The sequence below is a fragment of the Triticum urartu genome, chromosome 5 (genome assembly GCF_003073215.2).
Source record: "Triticum urartu cultivar G1812 chromosome 5, Tu2.1, whole genome shotgun sequence".
Lineage (NCBI taxonomy): Eukaryota > Viridiplantae > Streptophyta > Magnoliopsida > Poales > Poaceae > Triticum > Triticum urartu.
Window position 1 is genome coordinate 215,097,492 of NC_053026.1, and position 6,452 is coordinate 215,103,943.

Consider the following 6,452-nt stretch of genomic DNA (forward strand, 5'->3'; position numbering starts at 1 on the left):
TGATTTCAAATCACAGTACATTTCAAGCTCTAGCTAGATCTTCATAATCTAAACCATGTCTCATATGTATAATGTGTTTATCACATAATGTACGGTGCCCCGCCCCCTACGCCTACAAGTATTTAGATGTGAGTTGCAAACACCATACATTACCACAAATTCAAATAAAATGTGAGATTGTTCGATATATAGTATTGTTTGGATTGTTCGATATTTAGTGTAAGCTGCAAACGCCACACATTATCACAAATTCAAATAAAATGTGAGATTGTTTGATATATAGTATGGTTTAGATTGTTTGACATTTAGCTATGAGTTGCAAATGCCATGCATTATCACATTATGGTATAACATGTGCAAAACTATAGCATGTGTATCACTGCTATATTCATGCATGCATATGTTTATAACACTATGATCTCCTATTCAAACATATGAATCCACTTTCATATCAAATTATGATCTTTGTTAGTCTCTTACACCCACACAATCCTCTAACTTTTGTAGCTAGCACTAACTTTCTCTTGTGCATGCACATGCCCTCCTCGCCCTCCCCCTCCCTCACCATTCTGTCCATCGCGCACATTCATTTTTTTTCTTTAGGTCATTCTCCCACAGTCTCCACAACTCCTTTCTGACACACACAGATCGATAAACCTCTCCAGCGTCTTCCTACAACATACGTACACACGCACCTTCCATCTCCTCCTTTCTGTGTCCATGCCTCGTGTCTCTCATACGGTCCCACACACGTGTAAACTCCCGCCCCTCTTTTCATCACTCTCACAACCGCAGACTCCTCCCCCTATCTAGTTAGTAGCTCGGCCTCTCGCACCACCTCCTAGCTCCATTCTCTCTGTCTATCCGTCTCGCTGGGCCTTATTTGCCTCTAACAAATGGATGTACACCGACCGATCTCCCGCTATACATATAGCTAGCTAGGTCCTTAATTATAACTCGTTTTCCCCATGCGTCGATCGATCTACCTCATTAGTTATGTCTCTCCCTTCCTCCGACAAACAACAATTGATCTACTGATCTAGTTAGGTTTGCTTAGCAAACACATGGTTCCCCTTCATCATCCATGCATGCGTCCTGACAGATCTATCACGCACAGGCACACACATAAACACATCCCCACTCTTATTGATAATATTGCAGTTCTACCCTCAGTTTGTCTAGTAGGCCTCTCCCACCATCTTCGAGAAGCAACTCCATCACCCGTCCAACACTCTACCCCTCTCCCTCCCTCTCTCTCTCCCCTCTCTCTCTCTATCCCAACCTATTTCCCGTCCTTCAGTTATGTATGGATGTCGACCAATCTCCCTCAAGACATAGCTGGGTCTTTCCTTCTAAACACATGTACGAGTCGTTCTACCTCTTTAGTTAGGCCTCTGCCTCCGCCATCCCCCTCACCCCCCACACACACCGATACATCAAGCGCTCTAGTCATGTCTCCCTGCCACACATAAACTTGCCCTATGCCCTCTGACGTTCTGGTAGGTCAGTCGCCCTATATCTTTGACTTGCACACACACAATTTCGATGGCTCTCTTCATCCATCTTGCACCCACCCACTTGATCCTCTCTTCGACTCTATCGATATCTATGACCCCTCCCTCTCTTCTCATGGATCGCCCCCTCTGTCCCTCTATATATGATATGGATATGCCTCTATTTCACACACACAGCATGCAAAATTTTGTTTGAGATGTCACCGACACATATTCCCACAAATACATTCACGAAAACACCACCCCCCCAAAAACAAAAAACACCCATGAACGCACACGCCATCTTTCTAGGTTTGTATCTCCCTTACACACACCCACGTAGGTGGGGGGCGTGCACGAAGAGAAGAGGTGCACGCACGGCGCACGTACTCCCGTCTCTTTCCCAACCACACCCGCGGGGGTACACGGTGGATCTCATTTTTGTACGAAAAGGCAGCCCACGTGGTAATTTGACACATGTACTGGTTGTCCACTTGATGGAGGATCGTCTATCATAGGTGAACAAACAAATTGTGACTTCACGCGTTATGTTAAAAAAGAGGCAAACCATGTAGGGCCTACCTTACAGGAAAGGCTCTATACACTGGAGTACTTTTGGTGTGTCCCGTCAACTCGCAGAACGAGGAGAAGCTTGCTTAGTATGCCGTCTCCCCCGCCCACGGGCGTGGTGGCTCGCAGGATGAGGTGAAGCTTGCTTACTAGTATGCCTTACGCCCGCTCCCTCGCCCACGCGCGCAGTGGCTCGCAGGACGAGGAGAAAATTTTACTACTCCCTCCGTTTACTCCTCGTCCCTACCTTGGTTAGAGAGATTATCATATTTTTTGGAATATATGTCCTTTAGTAGATTTAGATTTCAATATGAACTACTAGTACATACTCCAAACACTGATGTATATAGACGTATTTTAGAGTGTAGATTCACTCATTTTGCTCCGTATGTAGTCCATATTGAAACAGATGTAATAGTACGCACTCTCCCTCGCCCCTCGACCCTCGCCCACGTGGTGGACGTGCAGCAATTCATTCGGTCTCATATAGCCAGAACGATATATACTGCAGTACCATTATTGCTCGACTTCCCGAAGAGGCGAACATCCAATTGCAAGGTTAATATTTTGGAGATGCCTCCTCCCACCGGCTTCCTCTAGGTTGAGCTACGTCCCGACATCCCTCAGGTACAACTCCCTTTACAGCCAGCTTGCACCACTGCTCCAGCTGCCCACATCACTCCATGTGGATATTTCTCCACTTCTTTGCCCCGCACATACCTCTACTGGCTTCTACGTACTGTATTTGTGATGAGTTTATGTCTCATCAACTAGTCCCAGTAATCTTATTCTAATCGCGCTTCTTCAATTTCTTTGCCACAAGGATGCTCATCTCAATTTTGGTGAAACTGCACAAAATGATCTGATGTTCAAAGGGTTGCAAACTTATTCATTTCTTCGGAAGCTCCAACGCTACCAGCAAATTAAAGCCTGGTTAGTGTTTATGGTTCAAGAGCTAGGGACTGCATGGATCTTTTTTCTTTAGCTGTCTCTGTTCCAAAATAAGTGTCAACTTTAGTAGTAGTACAACTTTGTACTAAAGTTTGCATAAAGTTGAGACACTTATTGTGTCAACTTCAGTAGTAGTACAACTTTGTACTAAAGTTAGCATAAAGTTGAGACACTTATTTTGAAATGGAGGGAGTATGTATTGGCTATGATCTGTCAATCATTGAGATGCAATAGCATGCATGTTAGTCTCCTTTGTATTTGTTGAAATGTTGCAACCGACAACATTGGACGCAAGATACATGAAACAGAAGCTGGAAGCTTCATAGCATTGTACACATTTATCTCACTGATAAATTACAGTACATATTGTACTAGTACTATGTAAAGAGTTAGGTGTCGCACGGTGCCCAGAAAATATGGTGATAGTGTGAGGTGGGCCATGTAATCACTGAGCCTGCATGTTTTCACTGCTCTCGCACTCCTCCGCTGAGAATGGAGAAAATTGTAATCTAGTAGTACCTCCTTTCGCCGAAAGCGTGGGACATCCAACAATCCTACCACCTCAGTAATAATGACCAATGAGCCGTCAAATCACATAGACCCAACAGTAAGTTGGACAGACGAAGCAACCATCACTCTTGAATCTGCCTCTCCCTTCAACGCCGGCGCCAGTGAGAGGTCACGTCCGCTCTGCCCGGGCATGAATGCGGCACCGATTCTTTGGAGTGGCGCTGACCGTTTCGGGCGGGAAGCACGCGTGGGCGATGGAGGGACTTTGGGTGGGCCAGGCTGGTCAGGAGCAGGCGTGGCAGCTGTCCCGCCTGTCCTGACCGGACGCCCGGAAACGAGAGGATGCACCGACACTCATGGCTAAATCATACACTACACACCATCTCTCTGTAGGAGTAGGTCAATGTGTCGCTCTCTCTAACACACACATGCAGTTAAACACACACACACGCCGAGGTAAACTGAGTTTATATCTCAATTAATGAAGACTTGCATGTTACCATCCATATGTTACTACCTACTATGAAAGTAGTAACATAGACTAGTAAAATATGCATGTTACTAGTCCAAGTTACTCACCACTATGACCAGCCTAGCAATGTAACCAAATGCTCCTTACCCTGCCTTGTTATCTTCCCCGGAAACCCAATGCATGGAGCGCAACTACACGTTGATGCATACATGGCCCTGCATGGTAGCTAAAACGGCATCTCTTAGTTGTTGTGATTAATTGTTGCGTTTAGAGACAGAAATCAGGGCTTTGATTGGAGGAAGGACCGGTCAAGTTTCTCCTTCTCCTCCAATCTGCTTGCACCTCATTTCAAAAAAAATCTACTTGCACCGTGGTCCCGTTGCACCTTCTAACATGACTTATTACACCTAGACGGAGGGAGTAGTACGAGATACGGCGGCACACTGACTTAGGTCGAATACAAGTGCCCAAAATTGTGTGCATGTTATAATATGGATTCACTTAAAATAGTACGTGAGCGAACAGAGGGATCAATTGGACAGTGTTCACGAGCAGTAGCGAGATGTGTGAGGTAAGATACACTGCTGGCGCTTTTAATTTTTCTTATTAATTTGTTTGTTTCACCCTCTGACTGGTGGGACCCAACATACTGCATGGAGAAAAGTAAGTTGACTAAGGCTGCATTATTTCTGTACTACCAACACTGCTTTAAATCCCAAAAGACCTTACCACCAAAGCCACATGACACGATTATGATTTAAATCCCAATGACTCCCACACAAAAAAACATGGCATGCTTGTCACACGAATGCAGGAATGTATTAAAGGTTATTTTCCTCTCGTTAAACATAACGTGGGGGTGGTGTAGCTGGTTAGCCTGTTCGCTCATCAAACTTGAGGTCTCGGGTTCGATAACTGCACTTGAGCATAATTTTGTTTTTGTTCGACTTCTTTCTTCCACCCAATGACAGGTAGGCCCCGCATGACAGAGAGAGAAAGTGATATGGGGCAGTGCCAGGAGGATTCTTTGACTGGTCAAAATGGATGGGATACGGTGCTATACGATCTCGTAGTGACTGTATAATCACCTCATCACGTATACGCTGGCTGCAGCCTCGACGCTTGTTTTCTAGGGTTTGCACTCTTCACACTCTCTCTCCAGTGTATATATATATATATACACGCTGGAGCCTCAGCGCTTGTAGTTGCTCTCTTCACACTCTCTCACCCTCTCCTGATCAAAACAAGACTTCGTTGGCCTCTCTCTCTCCCCTCACTGCTGGTCAAAGAGCCGGCATGATCCATCCACTGGGAAGGGAAGGTGGCTTAACGCTGTCGCCGTCGGCGAGGAAGGGAATCCACTATCGGCGCAGCTGTTCTCTTTCACCCAGCGGCGGCGCGGGAGGGCTTCCGACCCCTTCTTCCTCGCCGCCGTACATAGTGTGGGCCGAACGGCCTCCGGTCGCCCACCGAACCCAACCCCAAGAACCTTAAGGTATAATTTACTTATTCCACATGCATTGCTGTAGCTGCATGTGGGCCTTTTCCGCTTCTGCACTCAAATCTAGGTGTTGGATCAAACAGGAAAGTAGTGGGGAAAGTTGTATAGCATGAATCTAGGACGTGGTTCAAAGAGGAAAGGAAGGGGGGAAAGTACTAGTACAGACTGGCTATCCAGCACCTACATTGGTCGAAAAGGGGAAACAATGACAACCGCAGTACGCACATCTGTAATGAACTGATCTTTTGTTTTGGGGGATAAGGCTGTAGATTTTGAGCGGGACTAGATTTGCTGCGCTCACATAGGGAAGGGTGTCTAAAGATAACAAAATTGGGACCAACACAAATATGCTCCTTGGTTGTTTTTGTTCTTTGTTGCAACAGACTGTGCATCACCCCTTCATATGTCGGTAGATGCACATGGTGCTGGTGCGTCCACTGTCCCGTGCAACTCTTTAGCTGTTGTTAATCTAAGGACCTGTTTGGTTAAAAACTCCCTAGTCCCTACCTGCTTGGTTCCAGGGACTAAACATGGGCTAGAGGTTATTAAATGACATGCTAAAATACCATGTTACCCCTAGTAATGAACTAATAGAGACAAGCTGCGATGCGGGGCAGGGGCAACTGTTGGAAAAAGTCCCCAAAAGACTCTCCCTCGGGGTCTTCTTTCTTTAGTCCCTAAAAGTCCCTCCTGTTTGGTTTAGATGGGACTGACACGGACTTTTTCTAGTCCCTACACCAAAATGTCCCTGTAAACAAACACCCTCTAATAATGCCGCTAGAAAATTGATGCAATGCCACAGGTAAAAGCAAATTACATGTTTAACGAATTTTATTGTTAATATAATCTCTCTATTAATATTAATCAATGCCACTGTTTGAGAAATGCTACTGTCTTGCTTTCTTTCCCATTTAGATAAGTTAGATGCTTCTTTTTGTTGGCTTTTGTGTCATCC